The sequence below is a fragment of the Odocoileus virginianus genome, unplaced genomic scaffold (assembly GCF_023699985.2).
Source record: "Odocoileus virginianus isolate 20LAN1187 ecotype Illinois unplaced genomic scaffold, Ovbor_1.2 Unplaced_Contig_16, whole genome shotgun sequence".
Classification (NCBI taxonomy): Eukaryota; Metazoa; Chordata; class Mammalia; order Artiodactyla; family Cervidae; genus Odocoileus; species Odocoileus virginianus.
In genome coordinates this window covers 1,100,854-1,127,852 of record NW_027224333.1, presented here as the reverse complement: position 1 = coordinate 1,127,852, position 26,999 = coordinate 1,100,854, and the positions used below count along the sequence as shown (strand labels likewise).

The 26,999-nt window shown below is 41.7% G+C and overlaps 1 protein-coding gene across 4 annotated transcripts in view; it reads right to left on the bottom strand.

The window, feature by feature from the left end:
* MID1 (midline 1) overlaps window positions 1-26,999 on the bottom strand; it is a 395,950-nt gene that overhangs the window by 131,988 nt on the left and 236,963 nt on the right. The window contains exon 1 of one of the 4 annotated variants that reach the window (XM_020911571.2): window positions 9,522-9,692. The exons of the other annotated variants lie outside the window; for them this stretch is intronic. The gene's annotated coding sequence lies outside the window, so the exon portion shown is untranslated. Of the gene's footprint in view, window positions 1-9,521; window positions 9,693-26,999 lie in introns of those variants that run through there. 4 annotated transcript variants of the gene reach the window in all.

The window sequence follows — 26,999 nt, the reverse complement described above, 5'->3', positions numbered from 1 at the left end:
CGACCTCTGGCAGCTTTGTTGCTCCCCTCCAGGCTGTCTTCGGGTGGCCCAGCTGCAAGCTCCCCTTGACGGCAAGACTTGCTGCTTTTGTGAACTCTCGCCTGCCTTCCCTTCAAAAAGGGGAGGGCAAAGAATTCCACATAAACCCTGGCTCATTAAAAGGGAAGAGGCCTCATGCTCATTAGCAGGCCTGGGAACCAAGCCTCTTTGAACCTTCTCCCTTTCAAGGCCATTAGCAGAGGTCTGCGCAACAGTGACGGGCACATTAGATGCAGCCCGCTGCGGACTGTGGGAGAATCGTGCAGTTCACCCAGTAGTGCACTTCACCCAGTAGAGGCGATGTTCAAATCACCCTCCAGGGGGTTTTCTCAGCCAGATTCATGGGAAGGCTTCACATCTGAAGCTCTGTTTAGTGATTCTGACAATCAGCCTTTTTGTATTCACACCTCCATTTATTTACAAAATTCACCGTTTCTAAAATGCCCTCACCCTCTCTGAAATAGCATCCCTCAGAAATACCATGGTGTGCTTTGGTTAAACCAATGCTCACCTCGTTATCAACTGAATGGTAGCTGATCATTAAAAGCATAAAGGATGCGCCGGCCTCGTGAAAAATTAAAGAGCTGCCGGCTTCATAGAAGCCTGGCATCTTAAAGACCTCTCCAGCCATCTTCTGATATTAACTATATAAGAAAGGATAAACGGGCAGCTGAGATTTGAAATATTAAAGATTGCTTATCTTTCCACGACCTACAAATGGAAAGCCCAGGGCTGCTGTTTTGAGAAACTTATGATCCACACTCAGTCCTGGCCAACTCTTTCCTACAGATGGCTTACAATAAATTGAAAGGTTTTACCCATTAATCATCATTTTGGTTAATCATGGGAAAACAGAATAATCTCTCAATCAAATATCTTCTCACTTACCATCAGCAGAAGCATGTCAAGTAAAGGAAAAAGGTAGATCCTTTGGTCTACTATGTTGGCAGGTGAAACAAGAACACCTAATGATAGATCTCACTAGAGGATTGAGCTTGTCTGGAGAGTTTTCATGATTGCATTTTTAGGCAGGTGCCAGAATTTCATCCCAGAGTAGCACAGTCAGAATTTCTAGAGGGGATTCCACCGTGGACCCCCAGGGAAACACTGACATTTTATTCAAGAGACATTTACCGAATGCCAGGCAGTGAGCTGGCTCAAGAAATTGGAATCAGCCCTCCTCTTCATCCCCTTCCCTCTATGATCATGGGCCAAGCCAACATCCTCCCCTACCTGGATGATCACAGTATTTTTCTAAATGGTCTCCTGGCTTCTTCTCACTGTTGCCCCCCCAACCCCCCATAGTCTATCCTCCACTCAGAAGAGCCTGTTAACACATGACAGAGCCTGCCTCGCCTCTGCTCATGCCTCCAGGGGTTTCCCATCTCACTCCGGGAGAAGTTCACAGAATAAAACCAGCCCCAGAAAACACAGACTCAGATAGTGACCTCATTTCCTCCCACGCCAGCCCTTCTTTTGCTCTGGGCACATAGCCTCCTTGCAATCTCTCAAACACACCACGCACGTCCTGTCTCCCTTTGGCAAAGTCATTGGAATGACTCTCTGCTCGTCACCTTCTTTGTGAACCCACATGAAATGAATTCCCCTATTCCCACTGTGACCACCCATTTACCCATGCGGCAACCCGTCTTCCCCATCTCCATTTGTTTCCTTTCATAACATTCACTGACATAGTCTATTAGTTTGTTCACTGCTCCATCTCTCCCCATGGCCCCACCACTAGAGTATCAAGTTCTAGGAGGGCACAGACTTTGCTTTGCTCTTTGAGGGATGCACCACCAGCACCTAGAACAGTGCCTCACACACATTAAGACTCAAACATTCACTGATTGAGTTAATATAAGTACCAACATTGGGGCTGAACCCAGAACAATAAAACATAACCCTTGCTTTCAATAATCTCTCAATATGTCAGAATAGAGGTCAGCAAACTTTCCCTATCAAGGCCAAGGCAGTACACGTTTCTGGTACTGCAGGCCAGACAGTCTCTATTGCAATGACTCAATTTTGCCACTGTAGCAGGCAAAAGCAGTCATATGCAATACAGAGATGAATGATCATGGCTGTCCAATGGGATTATATTTACAAAAGCAGGTAGCAAGCTGGATTTGGCATACATATCTTATTCTGCTGACCCGTATTTTAGAAGACAGAGACATGTACAGTCAACAAAATAGAAATGAAGAGCACTTTCAGAGAGGTATGAATAAAATGCTGCACTGGCAACAATAGCCATGCCGGCAGGATAAGACCTCAACAAGCACATACAAGTTTCGAGTGCTAATGGGAAATGCTAGACGACAGGATTCCACCCTGCCATCCATGGACACAATGTGAGTCAAGTCCTCAGGGGCAATTCACCTAAGAATGATTTAATAGCAGCTGCTCAGAAATGGATCATTTTTCTTTTATTGCCCTGGTGCTTGGCGTGGCACTTTATACAAGTGTCTATGCTATAAATGCTGTTGGTTAATTGTATTAAGTGATGACAAAATATCGAGATGCAAAGTGAGATTTGGCCATTTTTCTGAACCTCTGGCCTGTAGGCTGCCAGAAAGGAAGGGATTTTGACTTGCTGTCTACAGCAGATCTCATTTTTATTGCTTTTATCCAGATTTTCCCATGGTAGCGATACTCTTATGAAACCATTCAACAATATATTACCACTAAGCACAGATGCCATTCCCTTCTCTTTAAAAAAAAAATGGCATGGCTTATTTTCTAGCTTTCTTTAAAATGATGGTGTTTTTGTTTTATTTTGTTTTGAGACATGAAAATGCCATTCATTCTTTCACCAAATAGTGAACTCCCTCTAGGTAAAGGGTCCTGGGACAACTAATGGTAACACCTGCCTGCCCCCCTCCACCTTCAGTGATCTTATGGTCTATTATGGGAGAGAGAAAACAAATTGTCATCCAACGTAACAAAAGACTGGGAGAGAAGAGGATGTAGAAGCTTCCTGAAGCAGGCAACATGCAATGTGGGTTTTAAAGACTAAGAGGGGTCACCAAGCACACAGAGATGTGGGAGTGGGAGTAGATTTTGTGCAAAATGTGATCTTTTTCTTTTTTGAACTCTTGCAATTTAATTTCCAGGCCTCCAATTAAGAGAGAGAGAGACATTGACTCTTAGCCTTCACTACAATGGAAGGAAATCAGACGTGCATATCACCGTCAGGAAATGCTATAGCTCAAGATTTTTCTGAATGGGCTGATTGGTTCTCATTCAGAGGAGGATGTCGGTCATCGTGGGAACCTTTGCAACAAACCAGGGATGAAAAACAATTCACAGTTCACATCTCTGCTCGTCCACCGTTTATGGTCCATAACAGGGCACAGAAGAGTGAGGGGAAAGAGTTGGGCGGGTGGCCAGACAATGGAGTCTGATCCACAGCTCTGCTCTTTCTTAGCTGTGTGTCCCTGGGGTAGCACCCACAGATGTTCTCTCCAATTCTCTCCAATCACAGCCCTCAGCGGTGGTCTTTGGTCACAGGATGCAGCTAAGCACTGATGCTGGGAAGCACTGGCCGCCAGACATCTTTTCAAAAAACTTTCTTACAGACTCAAGACTTCGGAGGAAAGCACTTCTTTAAAATGAAAAATGAATAAATGGATATTTATTTTCCACATCTCTCCCTGTCTCCTTTACCTCCCCTTCCCCATTTTGTGTAGCACTGAGATGGGGGCTTTTCTGGTTTTCTTCTCTAACCACATCTGACTTCTCCTCCAGCTAAGCAAAGACTGTATGTGTGTGCATGTACAGTCAGTCACCTCCAACTCTGCAACCCCATGGGCTGTAGCCCACCAGGCTCCTCTGTCCATGGAATTTTCCAGGCAAGAATACTGGAACAGGTTGCCATTTCCTACTCCAGGGGATCTTCCTGACCCAGGGATCAAACCAGCGTCTCTTGAGTCTTCTGCATTGGCAGGCAGATTCTTTACCAGCTGAGCCACAAAGCCTATGTTTTGAAAAGGGCCAGCCTACCTTCCATCAAAAAGCTGTCCAGGTTGTTTGTTCATCCATGTACTGCCTCTCTGACTCCTAGGCTTGCGAGACTCTCACAGCACCATCTCATAGCATGGACAATTTGCTTCATTTACTATAAGCGCCTCAACTCACAGTGTGCATCTCATGGGACTCAGTAGCTTCTGTCCCAAACCCATCTGCCCTCCAAGCCTCCTGGTATCTCCTCATGATGCTTCCATTCTCCTGATTAGCACAAGTCAGAGGCTTGCCTCATTTTCTACTCCTTCCTCTAGGGGGAGGCAGAATCATGCCCCCAGCCCACCAAAGCTATCTTACGAAGCAAACGGGAATTCAGGTTGCAGATGGAAGTTAAGGCTGCTAAGCAGCTGACCTTGAAACAAAGGGATGAGCCTACATCATCCAATGGGACTCAATATAATCATGAGAGTCCTTAAAAGTGGAAATGGGAAGTAAGAGAGAAGTGTCAGATGACACTACTTGAAAAAGACCTGATAAGACACTGCTTTGAAGATGGGAGGAGGCCATAAGCCAAAGAATATGGGCAGCCTCCAGAAGATACACAAAATAAAGAAACAGATTATCCTCTAGATCAGGGGTCCCCAACCTCTGGATCTAATGCTTGATGATCTGAGATGGAGCTGATGTCATACTAAGAGAAAGTGCACCATAAATGTAATGCACTTGAATCATCCTGAAAACATCCCCCAACCCTGGCCCACAGAAAAATTATCTTCCATAAAACTGGTTCCTGGTGCCAAAAAAGATGGGGACCACAGCTAGAACTTCCAGAAGGAATACAGCCTTGTAGATATACCTTAATTATAGCCAAGTGGGAACAGTGTCAGACTTAATGACTCCCAGTGTTTTTTAATGCCATGAAGCTTCTGGTACTTTGTCACAGAATCAATAGGAAACCATATACTCACCTTTCCCCAAATCCAAATCATTAGCCAAGACATGTAAATACCAAATCTTAGTAGTTCTTTGACTTCTCTGTTCTTACTGCCCCTGTGTTGATCCTGATCTATACTGAATTCCCACATTATTGCCCAAAACAAACGAACAAAAACAAACCCCACACAAGAACAAAAATATCTACTAATTTGACTTATTACCTCCCAATTTCTGTCTTTCAGTTTCATCTTTGCAACATGCTTTGGCATCATCATTTCTTCTGGTGAGTTCTCTTAAAGGCACAAAACATTGAGCAGCTCCCTGCTGCCCAAGTCTCAGTCCTGACATCTTATCTTTTAAAAAACCTCGCCCAATTTTCTCCCAAGCTGCTTCTTTAATCTTAGTCCCAATCACTAACCTCCTGTACCAGAGACCCAGGAAATGGGACCATTTTCTGCTCTTAGCAGTTGTCTTTGCTTTTCTTCCTAGCACAAATCATTTTTTTCTCTTGTCACTTTTTTTTGTTTCATGTTCCATTTTCTTTTGTTTTCTGCTTTTTTAAAAAAATAAGAGACAAATTTCCAAGAGGTCAGAAGAGCCCTGGCTACTATGGTACTGAGGGATTTCACATTCCACAAAGAAGAACATTTTAAAAGATGGCTTTAAATAGCATGATATGTCTTACATGTTTACCATTAGCCAAGTAAAGCTTTAGCTGAAAGACACAAAACAAAATAACTATCCTCTTCACAAAATAACTAAAATATTTATTTAAAAGGAGTATTTCCTAGTACCCAACAGGGTGATCAGTAATGAGTCGCAGATTTAAATGAGTCATCTTCTTTCATCATTCATTCAATAGAATCAGATTAGCCCTGGGACTGATATAGGCAGGCATGTGTGAGCACAAACATGAATCTCACATGGAGGTAACATTCATAGTCGAAATTTGAGGCCAATTGTGAATGGATAGCCTGAGCCAAAAGACTACCTCCCCCTTCAAAACTGCATGATACAAGTTGGATATAAGACACTCACACCTTTGGGAGTTAAGGAAAAATTATCTATAGATCAACAGAAAATTCATCACCAGTCAGCCTGGTGGCTCAACTGGTAAAGAATCTGCATACAATGCAGGAGACCTGGGTTTGATTCCTGGGTCAGGAAGATCATCTGGAGAAGGGAATGGCAATGTACCCCAGTATTCTTGCTTAGAGAATTCCATAGACCGAGGAGCCTGGTGGGCTACAGTCTATGGGGTCGCAGAGTCTGACACGATTAAGTGAGTTTCACTTTCACTTTCATCAATAGAAAGCCTGCAGGAGAGCTAGCAGTTGAGCACTGTAGAGAGACTGCACCTGGACACCCAGGTGATGGTTATGGTGAGCTGGCTGACCCAGGTGCCTTGGAAGAAGCCACCTTGCTCCCTCTGGGCTCCAGGTATCATCATCTTTAACCTGTGCTCATTCCAGGAGGATGACTTTCCCGGAGGGAGAAAGGCCTTCTTTTGTCCAAGGTACAGGATGCGGAAGCAAAGAGACGGGAGGAGAAAGTTCCCAGTAGAAGACAAGGTCATTGGGACTGAAAGAATTTAGATATGGTATTAGGCTCGAGACGGGAGATGGCTGGACTCAGCAGGAGTGCCCTTAGGGATCAACGTGCTAAAGCAGGGAGACAGAAGTTAAGAGCGTTCATATCTGTTGGTTTCATCTTTTTTGCCTTCTGCTTTGAAGTAAGAGCAAAACTATTCATCTGACAAGTCAATGCAGAGAAGACATTTCACTCCCTGCTGTCACAAGCCTTCCCACCGTCCTGCTCGGTAGCTCATTTTAGGGTTTCACAGCTTTAGTCCATTGTACTCTCTCCTGACTTCTGCTATGACAAAGATAACCTGCACCTTGAAGAAATACCTAGGACCCCTGTGAAGATGGCATGCATTGCAAAGTTTAATCCCTAGTCAAAGTCGATGAGCAGCCTTTCCAGTTCAAAATCCCATGGTAATGTCACACATCCACACACACACACACACACACACACATATAAATCAAGAAGTGACCAAGGAATCTCCAGACCAAGTGCATTCTATGAATTCAATCACCTGCTAGAATAAGGAGACATTACTGTGAGACAATACTGTGAACTTCTCAAGTGACTCCAGTGGTAAAGAACCTGCCTTTAAGAGACTCTATCCCTGGGTCAGGAAGATCCCCTGGAGAAGGATATGGCGACCCACTCCAACACTCTCTTGGAGAATCCCACGGACAGAGGATCCTGGTGGGCTACAGTCCATGGGGTTACAAAGAGTCAGACTTGACTGAGGTAACTTTGCATGCAGGCAATTGTCAGCACATCATCCCTGACTTCTTTATTCCCAATTTCTCTTAATAGAGACATCGGTGTCTTAATCATAAGGTAAATCCACTCTCAATGCTTCCCTACAGGTATTCTATGTCATGTCTGCATACTCCATCAAAAGTAATTACTTTTCTCATTTGGAGACTGTGAAAAAGAACATGCATTTTAGCCACCTATAATTTTACTTTTAGGGCCTCACTTTGTACAGTTCTGAAAGCCATCACCATGAGGGAAATTAATGAGTCACCAGACCAAGGAAGAAACTTGGATACCAACACTGGGTGACCTGTGGTCAGTTGTTAATATCAGGTCACTCTCAGCCACTGCCCAGATGATTCGCAAGGCACTTCCTCCATCTCTCCCCATAAATAGACTCTGGAAACCAAGGTTGGTGTTTTAACAAAATGCAACTGAGAGGACAAACACCATCAAAACTGCACAACATTACACCAAGTCACCTAAAACTGGTTTGGAAAAGGAAATTCCTAAAAGTATCAGAAAAAAGAGACAGCTTCGAAAATGCTATGCATACATTTATTTCTTCAAGAGTCATAAATTTCAGAAACAGGATCAAGTCAATTTCCTGTTCATTCTCTTCACATAAGTAATTAAGACTGAGCCGACTTACTGCCATCTGAATTTTTGCTACGGGATTCTCTCTTTTCCAGAGCCATAGGTGGAGTATTTTTTTAAGGACTGTGGAATAATGTTTTCATCTTGGATCAGCAGAAATACAGACTTTCAGAGGACTAAAAACTTGGGAATTGGAAAATACTGAAACTGAACCTCAGTTGGTGAGTCAGGGTTTGCAAAAGAGACTAAACTCAGAAAGGACTTGGCCTCACGTCAGATAAACTGCATCTCCAAACCCCAAACATGATCTAACAGAAACTCAGTAAAAACTGAGAGCTCCACCAAGATGAATTCACCACAAACTGAGTATTTTTAAAATATAATACAAGCACTCAATATCTGCATATTCAGTCCTGGTTTAGTTTTTCATTTTTGAGTTATAAATACCACACAGTAAAAACACTACCCAAATACTATTTTACTCATTAGAATCCTGTCTGATTTGAGAAGCAGGTGAGTCAGTAAATGCACAATAAAAGAGAACCATAGGATGGAAAGAGGGATTAAGGGAGCTCCAATTGAATGTAAAGGCAACCTGAATGCCTAGAAACTGATACCACAGTTTATCCCACCCCAAATTATGGCACAGAACAGTCAAAATGCAAAAGGGCTCTTAAAGCAACAGTAGAAATAATACATCGAGTAGGAACGGGTGAAAATAAGTGATCCCATAACCTTCTAAAGGTAATCCCTCTGAAGTATCACTGTGGTTAACTTCTGACCATCAGCACACTCAAATTCATTCACTTCATCACGGCAGACAAGTGAAAATTTCTGCCAACCAAATTGTAGGGGACCAGAGGAACTGATGGAAAAAAAAAAGTGACAAGCAGATAAGCACTGAGGCACTAGCCCCAAGTTTTAAAATAACTAATGAGGACAAGAGATATTTTTAATCAGTTGTCATTTCACCTGTATTCTAAGGAGTACTAGAGTTAAAAATGTTTTACCTGATATCTGAACTGAGAACCAGGAAAGATTTTTAATTTCAGTCAACACCCACCTGGTGGAATTTATGCAAATTGAATTAATCTGTTCACAAACCCTTTTCTGTCCATCCACGTCTGTCTAGAACTCACTCATTTTTTAGTAATTGGATCTCCAGGACATTCTTTAAAATAATCACATACTCTCTTGCCCACGCAACCTGATTAATAATGAATGAACATTCCTGAAAAGAATCACTTGGAAGCCTGGCAGATGTCTTTAGGGATATGCAGGCTTTAATGATAAAAATTAAGGAGAAATTGGAGCTAGGTCACACTGTCTGGTTATTTTAATTGAAACCCAGTCTTCCAAATTTACTTAACAGAATGCTTAAATACACCTTCTGGAGTTCATTTATACAAGCAGATAAGCAAAAAAGACACAAATGACAAGGCAAAAAAAAGCCATCCTGATTTCTCCAGGAACAACTGCTTGATTCTGCCCTGTCTTAAGAGTGAAGAAAACCCCTCGACAGTCTCAGAAATGCCATTCATCCTACTGAAAGACGGATAAACAGGTTAAAAACAGGAAACAGCACAGTTGTCCGAAAGAGTTCTTTTAGCATCTCCACAGATTCTTACGAAAAGATTGCCTTGAATACCCACCAACGGACTGCACCCTAGTTCTTTTTGAAGAAACATCGCTGTAGACAGAGGAGGGGGACTCACGAAATGACACACAGGCCACCGAGACCAGATGGTGGGTGGCAGGCGGTGCTGGAGCGGTCCTGTATGTCTGTGAGAGCGTCAACAGTGAAACACAACAGGAAAATCGACGCGACAATTCCAGGAAGGCCAGCTCCACCTCATCCACCCCGCCAGGCTCGCTGAGCTGAAGAATCAAAACTCTCTGGCTTTTCAAACTGCCCTTTCCTCGGACCCTTTCGTGGCTCCCCTGGGCCCTGGCCGACTCGGGGCTCATCTAAACCAAATGAAAAGGCAGCTCGGGTCGGGTCAATACCCGCTGCCTAGTCCCCTCACCCCCAAAGCATGATTTGCCACTAGGATCTGTACCCTCACTGCTCACAGGGATCAAGAGCGGGTCAGTGTCCGACGGCTGAGCGCCGGATGCCAGCTTTGTATGCTGCCAGTGGAAGTCGTGCCTGACCATTGCCTGGGGTTACCAACGGGCACAGGACTCCCTTGCATTTTGATCCTCTCGGCCTCCTTCTGAGTACGTGATCACATTATGCTCGGGACACTGCTTTGTTATTTTTTAAAATAATATATGTATTACCTTGCATCTATCTTCTGAATTAAAATACAATATCGAGAAGAAGGTTTTTTTTTTTAGATGCTATATCAGGAGTCATGATCTCTTGTATAGACGTAATAAAGCAGCCATTGTTTCTTTGAGAAAGAGAGATCTAAATCATAATCTGTCATCCTGAGAAACAACTGAAACTATACCTATAAAATATACACATATGTGCATTCACCCACAAGCAAGCTTTACATATATACATACATATGTATAGATATTATGTATACATATATTGTACATGCATATCATATAGGCGTATCATATGTGTATATGTACATACAAAAGTGAAAGCTGCTCAGTTGTGTCTGACTCTTTGTGACCCCATAGACTGTGGCCCGCCAGGCTCCTCTGTCCATGGGATTCTCCAAGCAGGAATACTGGAGTGGGTTGCCATTCCCTTTTCCAGGGGATCTTCCTGAGCCAGAGATTGAGCCTGGGTCTGCTGCATTGCAGGCATATGTACATATAATACAAACATAAACACACACACACACAGCAAATCTGCTATGAGTGTCCCAAATTTCACTCTCCAGAATGGCAAAAAAAGAGTGAATCAAGAATGGAGAGTAATCTTTTAAAAACTGATTGTCTGAAGGAAGAAAGGGAAGTCGTCTTCCCAAAAGCCAAAAAAGCAAAACTTGCCCTGCACTGCAGTTCTTTCAAGGATGTTGCTTATCACACTGCACAAGGCAAGAAATTGCAACGAAAGTAAATCATCAGGAAAGTGTAAAAAAAAAAAAAAAAAAGAAAACTAAAAACCTACATTGGTTGCAAACCTGCACAATTCAATTCATCACCCAGATATTTGGACTCAACCCAAGAAGGTTAAAGAACATTTTTTTAATGTCAAAGTCCATCAAACATTTTTTAAAATTATTTTTTGATGTCAACCATTTTTAAAACCTTAATGGAATTCATTACAATATTGCTTCTGTTTTATGTTTTCAGGGATTTTGGCCATGAGGCATGTGGGGTATTAGCTCCCTGACCAAGGATCAAACCCACAACCCCTGCATTGGAAGGTGAAGTCTTCACTATTAGACCACCAGGGAGGTCCCTGGAGAACAATCTTGATAAAGGGCAAGCAGCAGGCAAGAACGACTTCCCTGTGTCACCTGGGCTGCATATTGTGACACCTACTTTCATGCCACTGCACCCCTCATGGTAAACCAAAGCATGCCTCGCATGTTTGGACATAAAAACCAAACATACGTTCTCTAGACTTACATCTCTGCAAACCATAATTTTGTTTGTCTTTTAACAATAAACAAAAGGGTTACTCAATTTCACCTACAAATGACTTCCCAAAGGAGTCCTCACTGTCCATGGAAGGGGCACATGTACATCATCCAATAGATTTGGAAAGACCTGTTCATCAAGAGATTTGAAAGCACTGCTTTTGTTAAAACAACATTAAAATTGTCAAGATTTCTCTGAGACATTTTGGCGCTGTTGTGGAAAAATTAGCCTGAGACATCAGGAAACATTTACTCTGTCCCACAAAAGCCAAGGAAAATGATAAACAACAACAAATTCTATCATCTTCTAGAGTGCACAATCCGACCACCTTGACAGGAAATTTCCCAATGTCAGGGGGGACTCCGACATTTCAGAGTTTTTCCAGTTTATGTTAAGAAAGAAAGCATCCGGTTTTAAAGACAAATGGAACCTATTTTACACTAAATTGAAAATGACTGATGTTTTCCAGGTCTATGCTGTACTGGGTGTCAGGCAAGAATTTGGTTCTGAAGGCCGTGAGAGCAGACTTGAAAGAGAAAGAAGGGAGTGAGAATGTGTCACATTTAGTCTCTTGACAGAAATCTAAATCTAAATCGAACCTTCTGGAAGAGCAGGCCCATCAGTGTGGTTGTGGCAGAAATGGAGGCCACTGAGTCCTGTGAAATCAATCAGATAAAAGGGTCTCCAATACTGCCTTTCCTAAATGCTTTTCCAAGTGTATTCAGAATACAGTAGGCACTTCCACATACATTCAGAGAACTACTTCTATGTCTATATAAAATCCTATGTATACCTACAATGCAATTAGCTTTTGGAACCATATATACATATGCATGTGGATATATATGTACACACCCACACACATATGGGTATAAAAGCACCTTTGCAAAATTCCTTGGGACTTGCTAGTACTCTTCACATACCTCTTGGTCACAGCATCTGTCCTGCATGAGAAAAAACTTTCCTTCCTGCATGCAAAAACAGAAACCTGTCAATAATTTCTACATGAAAAATCAAAACACACCAACTTTTAAAAGTGACCCCCAAAATCTGTCACTCACATCTGAAAGAGGTGACCCAGAAATGAGCAAAACCATCTAAGAGGTCTAGTCTCTGAAGGACAAGACCATTGGAGGTGGATTTTTGCAAGAAAATTCTACCTAGAAAAACCCTTGCTCCATGTACACTCTCCCCTTCCTGCGTCTTATCACCAGGAGGAAAATGTATCAGTAGATAGGTGTGGATGATGGCCAGTATGACAGCGCCCAACTTTTCTCTTAGGTTCGAGGACATGACATGCACAACTGTGTCCTCAGGTAATGACAATGTTACACAGTAACTAATTCTTATTCTAAGAATAGAGAGGGGAATTATCTCCAATATCATAGCTTCTCTTTCTCAAAGGAAACTGCTTTTACTCTCCACTTCAAAGTCAGCCATACACAAAATCCTTGTGTTCACAAGACCCTGAAGCCACTTTGTGATCTTAAAAAATAAAGAAAAGTAACCCTCCTTTACAACTCCTGGTTAACTCTTATGAAGAACATGCTTTCAACACTTCCCGTGATCACTCAAGCCCTACAGTCAGGGAATGAAGTCTTTTTTTTTTTTTTAAAGGCAACAGAAAGAGGAGGGACTCTTTTGTTCTGAATTGTTATTGTAAAGCACCACACGAGAGACAGACAGGGAACATGGGAACAGGGCATTGAAAAGGACAAGAGTGCTGACAAAGGAAAACAGGATATTAAGAACAGTGGCGGAACTGGGTGTCCCTACAGAACAAAGGCGGGAGGCTTCTTGGGAGAAATTTGAGCACAAATACCTTGAATCAATTTCAGTACTAATGGATGAACTAGTTTTCCAGACAGCAAGAAATCTTTAAGTCTGGGGCAGTAAAATTAGGTTATCATTAATACACACACACACACACAGTCTTAAAGTATAAAATTAAAACTGCTTTTAAATCACACTAATCACTCCCCTTTCAAACCATGATCCACTTAAAATTTTTAGATCTATGTTTTGCCCAATCTGAAACAAAATACTCTTTTTTGTTGTTGTTGTTAGATATCTGAGCTAACAGCATGTATTCCTAAGAAAAACAATTTTTTCTTGCCAAAAAAGTAGAAAAAAGTCTCCATTCAGAGCATGCTTTCACATTTTAAAGATCACCTTTACATAGAGCTTTTCAGAACTCCCAGAGAAGCTAAGGTTCTACTTTGAGAAACAATCACTGCAGCTAACTCGCTAGCAATAACATAACAGCCAGGTTTTGTCAAGTCATGCTTTTATCATCTTGTACTTTTCTTCCAATGCAAGTTCTGCTAAAGATGCTAGTAGAATGATACACTTAATAAGATCATCGGTATTTAGTTTAATGGACTTACATAATAAGAATGATTATTGTTATTATTGCAGTTTCTAAGCTGAAGGGGTTCAGAAGAGTAAATAATATATCCTATCTGACATTGTAGCTAAAATTGCAGGCTTTTTTCCTCTTCTCTACATTTGCCTTGTATTCTTTTTCTCTTTCCCCATTTTTTCCTTCTATCGTGAGATGAGTTGTCGTTCAGTCGTGTTCACCTCCTTGCAAACCCATGAGAGAGGAACCTAATAGGCTTTCCTCATTTAGACCATGCATTTCATCCACCTTTCTCTTTGATGAGCTGTCAGCAAGCCCCAGTTTGGGATGAGGCCATTGGTGTGATGTTGTGCAGAGAAAGGGGTCCCTCCAAATCCGATAAACTTGAGTAAAACCCTGCATCCACCATTTCCTAGCAGAGGTGGACAGGAGCCAGCTACCCAATGGACCTTACATTCACAGAGCTGTTTCATATCTTTCTAGAGCTTCCTTATTGAAGGGTCCTTTGAGAATGAAGTGAAACAGTGCCTGGCAAAACTGTACCTTTCATACCCTCCTCCCCTTCTTGTCCTGAATCACCTATTCCCACTCTTCTTTCAATACACAGATAATCTGTTTTTTTTTTCCCCCACTGGAAATCTCTTCAAACCACCTTTGGAAGCAGGAAGGCTACTGATCCATTTATTCACTGAATAACGTTCACGGAGTATCTTACATGAAGGAAGAGTCTATGAGTAATAAATTAGCATTCCTATTGTTACAGTAACCACTCTGTAATCATCATCTTCATATAGACAATGTTGATTTCCTAGACTTGGACGTACCTCTATTCATAACCACTGGATTGGCTACCATGGTCTTGAGGCTGCAGTTCTCTGCTCCTCGGGGAAGAGCTGCCCCACATGGATCCTTTGCCAGAATTTTTGATTTTGCAGGAAATAAAGGACCTTGGCACAGGGTGAGGCATGGGAGACCATCAAGAACAGTGAAGGGTTTCAAGCTACCTGCAAGCTAATCAGTTAGCCTCCTGAAAAGTGCTGGCAAAAGACACGAGACTCCCGAATTAGAGACAAACAAGGGCCCAGGGAGCAGCGTGTATTTCCTGTTTACAAGTCCCCAAGTCCCATGGAACAGGCAGCCTAGGCACAAGTGACACACATAAGGGTTTACATTCCAGCTGAGCAACCCCAAGCTTTGGAAACCTGCATCTTTGATAACAGACTGCAAGCAAACAAGCCCAGCATATTCCCTGGAGAGCATCATGTTCTTTATTACAATGGACGACAATCTTGCTTTCTACCCTGGAGGGAGATGTTTTCTTTTGACCTTTGAAGGCTATTCACTGTACAAAAATCCTTAGAAAGATAGCCTGGAACAAAGGCAGTCGGCACCTCAGCTAATGAGGGGTACAGAACTGTAAGAAATCCATGAAGAATTATTCCCCAAGAAAAGCTTCCATCTCCTCCTGGAGATGTGGTCAGTAGTGGTCCCACGAATTGAGATCACCCCTGGGCCTTCTAGCAGTGATGACAGAGGCAGCGATTGCTGCTTTTCAGTTACCAAGTCGTGTCCGACTCTTTGCGACGCCATGGACTGCAGCACGCCAGGCTTCCCTGTTCCTCACCATATCCCAGAGTTTGCCCATGTTTAGGTCCATTGAATCAGAGATGTCATCCAACCATCTCATCCTCTCTAGCCAGCTAACTTGACACGAATGACTCCTGTACCATGGAAGACCAGAAGTAAGAGCAGTTCATAAGACAGTGTTCATGTCTCTTATCCCCACCATCCTCTAAGGTCAGCTGACACCAGGAAAACTGGCAGAGAGCAGGTAAGCCTCACCTATAGGTTTTGCCCAGTGCGTGTGAGCATGCTCAGTTGTGTCTGACTCTTTGCGACCCATGGACTGTAGCCTGCCAGGCTCCTCTGTCCATGGAGTTTTCCAGGCCAAGAATACTGGAGTGGGTTGCCATTTCCTCCTCCAAGGGATCTTCCCAACCCAAGGATTGAACCCACATCTCTTGTGTCTCCTGCATTGGCAGGTGGATTCTTTACCACTGCGGGACCTGGGCAACCCGAACAGACTTCTTCATTAATCCTTAATAACTTACCCATTCATCCCAAATCAGCCTTTATCTGGTCTAGAACTTTAACTCTTCACTACTCTAAACCTGAACTCATTTTAAGAGATTGGAAGAGTAAGCTAGTTTTGTACTTTTATGACATTAGGAATCCTTTGTATACATTCATTTGGCTTTCTTTAAGCATTAAAAAAAAATTCTTTTAGAATGATTTTGGAGCACACCCAGAGAGAAAGTCATTTCTCGGATTATTTTTTCTTCCAATGGGTATTTCTGAGGTTTTGCTGTGTGCTAGGCACTGATGGGGCCCTGGGAATGCACTAGTGAATGTGGCAGCAAAGGTATGCCCTGGGAGAAGCTGCATTTTAATGAGGTAGACATAAAATAAACTGGGAAACTGGTGAGAAAACCTGGTAATTTCAAGGAACCATACATAAAACGAAGGAAAAAGAAAGGATGACTTGCTAGAAGGCAGAGGGGTGAGTGCAGGTCAGCTTTAGCTAAGGAGTTATTTCTGCTCAGATCTGTGGAGGCTTTTGGCTGATATTTTGTCTTTCTCCTCTGCCAGTAAACAAGCAAAGAACATCTTGATTTAAGGATAAAACTTTCCAGCATTTGAGCAGAGACTTGTGATTCAATCTCTCAGGCTGTTAAGTATTTAGTTTCAGATTTCCTTAAGGAATGATCTCTTTCTCAAGGACATTAAAATTCAACTTTGACTATTTCTAACATAAAAAGACAAAATGATGAATTATGGGAATCAGTGACCTCTTTGTTTACTTGGGCAAGGCCATTTGAGAGAGGAAAGTCGCCATCACACAGTGGACCAAAAAAAAAAAACCAATAACAGGAACTACGGTACTTAGAATTCCCTGAATGTCTGAGTGTTTAGTGGCAGGATATTAACTCAAAGTTGAAAGGAACCATGGACACGCAGTTAGGGTTACACGGAAGAGTGTGAAGGAAATTGAGACATTTCAAGACTCATTGGTTTTCTCCGGTCTTACCTGTTTTTGGCTCTCTAGGAGAAGAAATTTCAGAAAGGAAAGGAAAGAAGTAGGCAAACAGCACAGGGGAAATGAACAGCCAGGGCTTCATGACTGAAGGATCAAAGATGAATTAATACTAAATGGTCCCAGTGCCTGAGAGCTCTGTTGGGGTCTTGCTGACAATAATGGCATTAACAAAAGGTATCTCAACAGAAAGAAATTCACTGGCTAGCGAGAACTGGAATGGCCGTCAGATCATGATCATCAGAGCTCATCTCTTCAAGAAGAGGCCAGAAGGGAGATGACCACAGAGGGAACTCTCCTGGGATAAAAAAAGAGCTGATGCTGTAGCTGCAGCAGAAACCAAGGCAAGGGCTTGGGGAGTCTGGGTGGTGGGTGCCAACCACTCTGCCCGGAAACACACAAGGTTTAGGAGAAGACAGAGTGGTGGGCAGAGAGGGGGTTATGTAGCCAGCAATTCTCAGACAGTGTGTTATCCCCACCCCAAAGACTTTTTGGCCTAAAAGCCAAGATTTAAACTCTCTGCAGCTTGATAGTTGTCTACAAAATTATGTAAGATATATACATATTTGTGATCCATATGAAAACAAATCCCATAAATGCTATCAGTCTTCTAACAACTCTTCCAAAATTCTCTCAAGGCAGGGGAAACTCTGAGATGTTTCTTGTATTAACAAAATAGGTTTCCTTGTCCTATTTCAGAGAGAGATGATAAATGTAATTTATAAAATGGGAAGTCACTATATTACCCTGGAAATAATGTCCAACACTGTGATCTTAGGGTCTTGTTTGTTTGTGTTTTAGGATTATGTGACTATTAAAGAAAAAAAAAGGTCCATTTTAAGTTAATAAGTGTGCATTTCATCTTGCACATTTTATCTTTTCATTGGATCAAATTTTCTAAGAAGCTGGCTTTTTGAATATAAGATAAGGTGATATTTAAAGGGCTCAGTACTTGAGGTGCAACCTAGGGCTTAAAAATTCACATATGAAAAAATGTCTAGTTTTGCTAACAGTGACCTTTCCAGGTGGCTAAGCTATCTTCAAGTGGTGATATATTTATTTTGAAAATAAATACAAAATAATTTTTGGTGTCTGATTTATCAGCTTTATGGTAAGGAGTACTGGCTTATCATCCCTTGTTACGTAGTTTCCTTATTTAAAGCAACAGACACCCGATTCAGGGCACAGCTCCAAACAGTTCTGCCTGTTGTCTACATCTATTCACTCCATTACAAATTCCACCAAGTGTCTCTCCCCTGTAAGTGGATGCAAGTATTCCATTTTGCGACTCTATTCATTTTCTTCCTTAGACTACAGATTGGGAAATCGCTCACTCCTGGGGTGCTGAGCAATAGGTGTAAGATGCGGGCGGGGTGACTTTCCAGAAGGGTGCTTTGTTGTGCCCGAGTCACTGCCAGGCAATCTCCCCTCAATATCAACGGCTAAAATATCACAGTCCAAAGCGAGGTGCCCTGCATCCCGTGCCCGCCCCAGCCTAGCAGCATCCAGAGGCAATTCTTTGCATGGGTGCTTCTTCATCATGATCCTGACTGGCAGCTCTGAGGATTAAACTCAGGTCCTTTATGCACATTAGCCCCCTGGAGTGTTGAACTCCAAAACCTCTATTTTCCTCCCCTGAGTCTACCCTGTATCTCACAAAACCCTACTTAGCCACTGTGGTATGCAGCTTTTCTCATTCTGGGTTATCAAAAGAAAACACAACAAAACACCAGACCCTACAACAATTTGCTGGAGATGGTAATGATGGCGTGTTTGGGGTAGAGTGGGTCAATCCCAAGTTCTTTCAGAGCTGAGACCTGGGAACCCATTTCCTTCTTTATCATTAAGACTTCGAATTCTCATCAGCAGAGTCCCGCTAACAATGACACCAACAATCAACTGGCTGAATAAAATCTGTGGGTTTTGTGTGTATACACATATACCCAATAAAAAAAAAGGGACCTCAAAATCAGTGAATGAAAATCAAGACCAGCGTCTTCTTAATCAAGCAGAATTTCCTGCTTAGTGACTGCATTAAAAAAAAAAAAAAAAAGACCATCTGGCCTCTCTGCTACTTGAGGGCTTTCACTCCTTACTTCCTGGTTATCTTTAGCAAAACATTCCAATTTCACTTATAAATTCTTTTTACCATGATGCCATTTCCTTCTTGTACTACTTCAAGAAACAGAGATGAAATCATTGTTCTGTCTCGAAGAAAATACTCCTTGGTGCTAAATGGCAGGTTTAAAAGGGGAAAAGTAGACTTGGGAGAGAAAGATGGAAGTCAAGTCATAGTGAAAGCATTATCTAGTGATATTTCTAAACATAAACAGTGCTGCCAGGGAACTCTGCTTCTATATCTCTATATACAGATTATAGACACATATCAATGTAGATGGATATATATTACTAGTAGTAATTAAAATCCCAAACCAAAAAGCCACCACTACCCTGCTCATTTGAGGTGTTCACTGTCCTTAAGCACTCTGCAAGAAATAAGTCAGGAAATGGAAGGTGCAAGCCATCATATATAGAACAGATAAACAACCAGGTCCTACTGTATAGCACAGGCAACTATATCCAGTATTCTGTGATAAATTATAATGAAAAAGGATATGAAAAAGAAAGTATAAATAAACATATAACAATCACTTTGTTTTACAGCAGAAATTAACACAACATTGGAAATCAACTATATTTCAATAAAATACATTTTTAAAAAAGAACATGGAATTCACATCTGCATGGGAAGGAAGGCTACAATAAAAGTACAGTCAAACTCCAAGTAATTGAAATTCTCTGGAAATAGAAGAGTTCTGGTTAATTTAATTTTCTGGTTAACTGAACTCCAAACAGAAACCTTTTTTAGAAAAAAATCCTTGTTGAAACATTCCTAAAATGCTTGAGTCCACTTTACTTGCATAACTTACAAACCGTATCCTGAATCTAATTGGAAGATTCTTAGGTAATCCCAAATTTCATTGTTCCTTATGATCATTATTATAAAGAGATCTTTTTTTCCCCTTTAATAGTAAATAGAGAAGATTTAAGAGATTGAAGTTGAATGTATATTTGCATCCAAGACAATCAATTTTCATATTAATCCAAAATGTTGCTTTTGTTTTCTTTGGATCGCTTGGAAAAGTATAATATAGAAAATTGTGGTTAATAGGTTGAATTCTTTTGACAAAATTAGGGTAAGTTGAGGTTTTTGCATGTTTTTGTGCCAAAGGAAACTGACAAAAATTCTTCCTTCTCTCCCTGATGTTCAATAAGCATAAAAAATAATTTTAATATAGTACTTTCTATTTTATTAACATATATTAAAAGACCACATAAATTGAGAAACTGAGAAAGCACTAGGATTTAGGTTCCACAATGGAACAAAATGGCAGCTCAAAACTGGTCCCAAACGGCCCTCCACAATGTGGTCACCACCAGTCCAGGCCTCACCCCAATTTCCCACACAACTCTACACCACACCACTGCAACCTACAAATAACACCACCATACTGAACCAAACAGAAAGAGACCTCTCGTCTTATATCAGGCTTCCTGCCCTTTGTTGAAACTATCTTAGCAGGAATTTTCCTGCATTGGGTGAGACTGGAAAATGTCAGCTAAGATCATTTCCAATTCCAGATGCTCTACACTGAGTGGGAAGATAAGTCTGGGCTCATGCTCCTCCCTCCCTCTCCCATTCCCTCTCCTCTCTCCCTGACCTCATACCTCTTTTTTGGGGAGAAGGAAGAGGCGTTACCATGCACTCACTGTCAAAGCAGCACTAGGCAAAACCTAAAGCATACTGACATCCTGTTATTTGTCAGAAACTCTGTTAATTACTGGGCTCATAGGGTGTGTTTTTTATTAATTTTTACTGGAGTAGAGTAGCTTTACAAAGTGTATCAGTTTTTGCTGTATACAGCAAAGTGAATCAGTTATACATACACATATATCCTCTCTTTTTTAGATTTCCTGCCCATTTACGTCACCAAGTAGCGTTCACAGGAGGCTATTATTATTTATCTATTTTATACATAGTACCATATACATGCCAATCACAGAGTGATTTTTGTAAAGATTTCCATAAAGGACTGAATGAAGCTGAAGAGATCAGCCACACCTCACTCATGGAGCTACAAAACATATCCTTATAGGTAGATCAATGATGCCAAAATTTAGTGGCAGTGTTTTGAAAATGGTATAGTCATCAAACCCTAAAAGAGTTTACTGTAAGGCATAAATATAGCCATTTACATGTTACTTTTACCAACTAATATGTCTTTGGCACAAATATATTGAGTATATACTGAGGACATGTACACCGAGTAAATGTATTTTAGATCCCAATCTGCAACTCAGTGGAGACTTTGCCCATGATCAGTGGGATTTTCTTCTTGCTCATTCTGCCTTTCTATCTATATTGTCTTCTCTCAGTATCTTTTTACCAAGGCTTGCATTGAAGAAGGCTAATAACATCCAAAACATAAGAACATTCCCCGCTCCCCCTCCAAGGGCACCTCAAGGAATACTACAGATCAAAAAACTTGGAGAGTTCTGCAGAAACTTTCTAAACTGGGATGTTTGTACAGCAATTATACTCCAAAAAGAAAAAGTAAACTGGGATACTCAAAAGCAGTGTTAAGGAACCCGAGGGCAAGTGGCTCATTGCATTTAAAACCGACACTCTTCCAGCTCATTTGTGGAAGCAGCATCAGGAAGTCCTGTAGATTGTTACCATGTATCTACAAGCGAAGTTATTCTTTTTTTTTTTCATTTATTTTTATTAGTTGGAGGCTAATTACTTTACAATATTGTAGTGGTTGCCATACATTGACACGAATCAGTTCTTTCATTAAATACTCAAATGGCTTCCTTAGAACAGGGCAGAAAGGTCTCATGATGCCTTACTTAGCTATTATACCCTGATACTTCCGGCACCTAATGAAGGAGTCGATCCACTGGAGAAGACCCTGATGCTAGGAAAGATTGAAGGCAGGAGGAGAAGGGGGGCAGCAGAGGATGAGATAGCGGGATGGCATCACCAACTCAATGGACATGAGTCTGAGCAAACTTGATAAAATGGACATGAGTTTGAGCAAACTCTGGGATGGTGAAGGACAGAGAAGCCTGGCATGCTGCAGTCCATGGGATTGTAAAGAGCAGGACATGACTGAGCAACTGAACAACAGCAAACCCTGATAGACAGGGTCCTTGTATTGATTCCTCACTGCACAAGGAATATCTGTAAAAGGGAATAACTTAATGAAATAATATTTATGTGGGGGGGGGGGCTGGAGACTTCCAGACAATAATAAAGAATGCATTAATACACCTAACACCCAAATGTCTGACAGGTAATGCAATTTACAGAGGGTTTCCTTTGAGCTTCCTTTTTTCACCCATTCCCTCACATACACATTGCTGGCATGTTTTATGGTTCAGACAGTAAAGAATCTGTCTGTAATGCAGGAGACTCAGGTTCAATCCCTGGGTTGGAAAGATCCCTTGGAGAAGGGAATGGCAACCCACTCCAGTATTCTTGCCTGGAGAATCCCATGGACAGAGGAGCCTGGCAGGCTACAGTTCATGGGGTCACAAAGAATTGGACATGACTGAATGACTAACACTTTATATAAATTGTCTCTAATCCCTAAATAGTCTGTATCATTTCCCCCACATTACAGATGGGGAAACTGAGGCTCGGAATTATGGCATCTTGCCCCAGGCCACCCCTGGAGGAGGACAACCCACTCCAGCATTCTTGCCTAGAGAATCTCCATGGACAGAGGTGCCTGGTGGGCTACAGACTACAGGGTCGCAAAGAGCCAGACATGCCTGAGTGACTAAGCACACAGCACACAGCCCTGGGCCACACAGCTGGCAGAGGGCAGAGTCCAGTTTAGAATCTGGATTTTTCTGACTCAAAAGACTTCTTTCCTCAGGAACATACTGCTGCTATATCCACCAGGAGTTGGAAGTTTCTGATGTATAAATGTAAAGAAAATTTGGATGCTGTAAATTCGGGTAGTGCTTCAACTACTTCTGAACTTAAATAAAAGATGACTAATACTTATGCCGTGGTCATGTGTCTTCACCAATCTCACAAGCTAAGCACTCCCTAGTCTCCCTGAGAAGGACTGACATCTGTATCACATTGGCAAGTGGATGCTTTAAACAGGAGAGAAAATTAGGACAAAAACCTAACACTGAATTACTTCCACCAGCTCGCTCACCAGTATCTCCCCAACTATTCTTTCCTAATGTATAACCAGCTTGTCATACATCCTTTCTAAGCAGTGAACAATGGCTTTGACCTCCCAGTTAGCAAGTTCACAGGAGAAATATATCAGTTATAATTAATGTTTACTAGAATAAATGTAAATATTTAAGAACACACAACTGTTCTAAGCACAGGTGATTTCCATTTTATTTTATGAAACACGAAAAATCCACTTGTCCATCCCATTAATTATAAGCTGCTCTCAGCCCTGACCTGTACATAATTCCCTCTGACGTAAATTGGAACAAGGTGCTCACAATGGAAGCGGCCTATAACTCCAAGTGGGCTACAAAATGTCAAGTGCCCAAACCTGTCAAAAGTTTAACCTGACGTTTTGCTAAGATTAGAGGCAGTTGATGAGTTTAAAAACAGGGCTTAGAAACTCACCACAGTTAAATCCTACAGTAAGTCCTGAAATATCCAAAATAAACAGGACTAAGGGGACTCTGGGGATACCAAAACCTGGTGAGAAGAGAAGAAATACTCTCTTGTAGGTGGCATTTCTCTGCAGAAAATAATGTACATGCCTTCAAGCAGAATTAGGAAGAATACAACAATCAACTTGGAGGCACAAGGTCCTCTTGAGAGCTAAATGAGTCATGAGTGGACCATGGAAAAAATTTCTCTTTCTGCTAACACGTGGATGATCCTGCCCACTCACTTTAAATGTTGAAGGCAAAAAAAAAGAAGAAGAAGAAGAAGGGTTAACCCTTCTCTAATAATACTTTTCTTGATGCAACTGTGAGATGAATTCATTTATAAAATTCCCCCAAAGCAAAACGCCTAGAGGAGAATGTAACCACTAAGAAATGGCATTTGGTAGACCAATCTCCCCAGCCAGTTTTCTATACATCTTATCCACAAAAATGGAATCATACTTCACATTTGATTTTGCAAGTTGTTACATTAAATATAAAATATTGGGTGACTTTTCATGTTTAGAGACTCTTCTGATTCCTTGGGATTAATCTTAAGTATGTTTTAGTACAACTGAAGTATTACTGCCAAATGCCAACTCAAATAGACCATGCATACTGAAGATTTAATAAATATTAAAATCTGAGCAATTTCCTTCTTCCCATTACAACACACACTGTCAGCGAGAGAGATACTGCCTCCAGGGAAAGAAAATTAGTTCTCAGCAGCAAAAAATCTTCTACTTTTTATGGACAAATCACAGATATGTAAATAGACACACAATATAGTTGTAGTGTTAAAATTTCACGGAGGGGGAAATTAAGAAAACATGCTTGAAAAGGCTCCATGGTGGATTAGTAAAGAAGAGGTTGTGAAACACTGTACCACACCATCAGGCTTGTAAACGGGGACCTTTACATAACTGGAATTCAAAAGATGAATTTTTCCATTTTAAAGGTCTCACCCTTGAATGAATTCTAGCCCATTTCTAAGTTGGAGAAAATGAGGTTCCAAGAAGCAGATCTTTCGAGAGCTGAGTTTTGGGGGTACACTTATGGTCCACTCATGTTATATGTGCCAGGTTGGGAAAGAAGATGCTTTGAAGACAGATGGACGTATCATATCTGAAAGGCCTAGGATCAGAGGAGTCTGCATTCCAACATTTATGAGTTCTTGCTCTGTGCTGCCCTCTTGTGCTGTCTAGGCCTCCAATATGTCTCTTCCCAACAACCCTGAGATACACCAAACTGATGGGCCCTCTGGGTGTTTCATGGCACCCACACCCAGGAGGCAGTCATACAGAGAATGCCCAAAGACACAGATTTCCATGCAGGAAGAAGCAAGTGTCGGGGCGGAAGGAAAAGTTACAATGCTTCTCACCTGCCCTTTAACCCTGGAGGAGAGTGGACTGACTTTTATCAGAGGCAACACAGCTTACAAAGGAGTAACGTAGGAGATGAAAACCTTAGTCATTTTCTGTGGGAGGCAGAGAGCTGGAAATGGTGGCCAAAGATGTCTGCCTTAATCCCCAGAACCTAGGGCCATGAGATATTGCTCCCCTGATTGTGTTGTGTTATAAGCACAGTTGACATCAGGGGAAGGAGATGATCCAGATGGGCTTGACCTGACCACATGGGCCCTTAAAAGCTGAGAGATTTTTCCACTCAAGAGTGGAAGAGGGATTTAGAGAGATCCTAAGTACGTGAAAGATTAACAGTGCCATTGCTGCTTTGAGAATGAATGGCCATGTGAGAAGGAACATAGGTGCCCCCTAGGAAGACAGAGTGGACCCCACCTGACAGCTGTCAAGGAAATGGAGAGTTCAGTTCTCCAGCTGCAAGAAAATGAATTCTACCAACAATTGGAGTGACCTTGGTAGGAGATTCTTCCCCAGGGCCTCCAGATGAGAGCCTACCATGGCCAACACCTTGATTTCAGCTTCATGAGACCCTGAGCAGAGAACACAGCAGGCCATCCAGACCTGTGACCTACAGAACCAACAGCTAACAAATAGGTGTGGTTTTAACCCTTAAATTTGTGGTAATTTGTTACACAGCCATAGTAAGCTAATACACTTTTTTCTACAATCATACCAACAAATGGCATCCTTGCAACATTTGTCTCCTAGGTCACAGACCCTGGTCAATAAAAGCCACTTCAAATACAGCTTCCAATCTTGGGTCTCATGCTGACCGTCCCAACTGTCTGAGAATCAATCCTGCATGCCAAGTCCTAGCTCTTGATCCCTGCTCTGATTAATTGTACTTTAGGAAGTTTTCATTACCTTCCACATAATGATCAAGTATCAAGTTCTCAATGCTTACCTGTCTTCCTACCTTTTACTACCTGGTTTACTGAATGCTCAGCATCTTCACCAGCTCATGCATCCATCTGAAGTATTGCACTCCAATTGTCTTTTAGTTGCTTAGAACTTTTTTCCTACATCTAGAATGTTTCATCTATCTCGCTAAGTCCCCAATGACTTCCTTCTACTACGTAAATGTTATGTAAACAGTTGCCTGCCTGGAAAATTCAAGTTTTGCTTTTTTGGAACTTTCTGGAATTTTCTTTTTCCAGCATATTTTCAATCTGCAATTGGCTGAACCCATGGAAGCCAGATAAGTGAATGCCGACAGTACTTTATCACCTTTGTACTTGTTGCATGTTTTAATCTCCTGAAGCTTCATTTTACCCATTTGTAAAAGTAATAGGTGGCGCTAGTGGTAAAGAACCCGTCTACCAATGCAGGAGACCTAAGAGACACGAGTTTGATCCCTAGGTCGGGAAGATACCCTGGAGAAGGGCATGGCAATCCACTCCAATATTCTTGCCTGGAGAATCTCATGGACAGAGGAGCCTGGCGGGCTACAGTCCATGGGGTCACAAAAAGTCAGACATGGCTGAGGTGACTTAGAACACAATAGTAAAATTTAATTCATGAAGCTGCAAGAAAGAAAAAAAATAAAAAACAATGACAGCTCAAATAACAGAAACTGGATTGTGCAAACAGCTAAAAATCACTGTGAGATGAACCCAGGCAATGGCTGGTATGAAATACTTTCAATTTTTCAGGAGGTAGCTTTGTAAACGATCTCTTTATCTCTTCTACTACCACAAGAACAAAGCCATAGTTAACCTTCTTTAAGACAGACTTTAGCCTTGACAATGGGCTTCCCTGGTGGCTCAGAATCTGCTTGCAATACGGGAAACTGTGGTTCAATCCCTGGGTTGGGAAGATCCCCTGGAGGAGGAAATGGCAACCCACTCCAGCATTCTTGCCTGGAGAATCCTATGGACAGAGGAGCCTGGTGGGCTACAGTCCATGGGGTCATAAAGAGTCAGACACGACTGAGTGACTAACACTTAGCCTTGACAACAGAGCATCCAACAGAGCATGGTAGGATGTGGCAATCATTACATTTGGC